The following is a 1,075-nucleotide window of genomic DNA, read 5'->3' as shown; positions in this document are numbered from 1 at the left end:
CCTGAAAGTGGTAATTTCAGGTTGTTAGACGGCAATCTGTTTTGAAGTAATGGGCTCGTACTTTCCTTTTTGAGTTGTTCTGGAGTATACTGTAGCAGCACGTTTAACTTGCCATTCAAACAATGGATTTTACACCAGGGCTTCCTTCTGCACTGGTGGCGGATTTCCTAGCTGGCCATATTGGGTTACAGCCCACAGTGTCTGGAAGAGCACTCAGCACAGTGCAGGGATATCATGAAGTGTGGCTTGACGTGTACACCGTTGCCCTGATGTGTGACTGTCTAATAAAAGTTACAGTACTGGTACATTCAGTAATTCACTTCCCATGCAGGCTCTTACTGCAAGTTTAGGCTTGTTCCCTTATTACCTATAGATAACAAAGGCCCTGTTATTAATGTGAACATTATAACCACACTTTGCGAGCGCACGCACGCACGCACGCACGCACGCACGCACGCACGCACGCACGCACACACACACACACACACACACACACACACACACACACACACACACACACACACACACACGTATACCGGTATGTAAATAAGCTCACTGGAGTAACAGATGGTTGAGGCAGTGAAATTAAAATATACTGTAAATTGTCAATCTTACAGTAAGTAAATAAAGTAAATATTTCTAGCATTGTGTTGTTTTATGGGTAATCTCCACCCATACTGTATGTCTCTGCTATTATACTGTAGGTAACAACAAATGGCAAGAATCATTTGAGAAATACTGCTACAGCCAAATACATCGCAAATGCTTAGCGATGTGACCCCCTGTGTATTTGGAATACAGTTTTCAGTGGTGGAAAACACTTATACAGCCATTTGGCAAAGACAAAACCATATGAGAGAGAGAAAGGAATGTTCCCAAATAGGTGGGGCAAGCAAATGAGAGACCTATTATTGACTGCAAAGACCAGTCAGAGTCTGTAAAGCAGACATGTCCCAGAGAAAGTGTCAAACACAACAGATTATGGGAATTTAAATAGTTAAATTGCCTCATAAATGGAAAAACTCCCTCTTTCCCCCACAGACCCTCCCTCCCTTCCCTGTTTGCTTATGTTCAC

This window comes from Nannobrachium achirus (genome assembly GCF_963921795.1).
Source record: "Nannobrachium achirus genome assembly, chromosome: 9".
NCBI classification, from domain to species: Eukaryota; Metazoa; Chordata; class Actinopteri; order Myctophiformes; family Myctophidae; genus Nannobrachium; species Nannobrachium achirus.
This window is presented reverse-complemented; position numbering follows the sequence as displayed.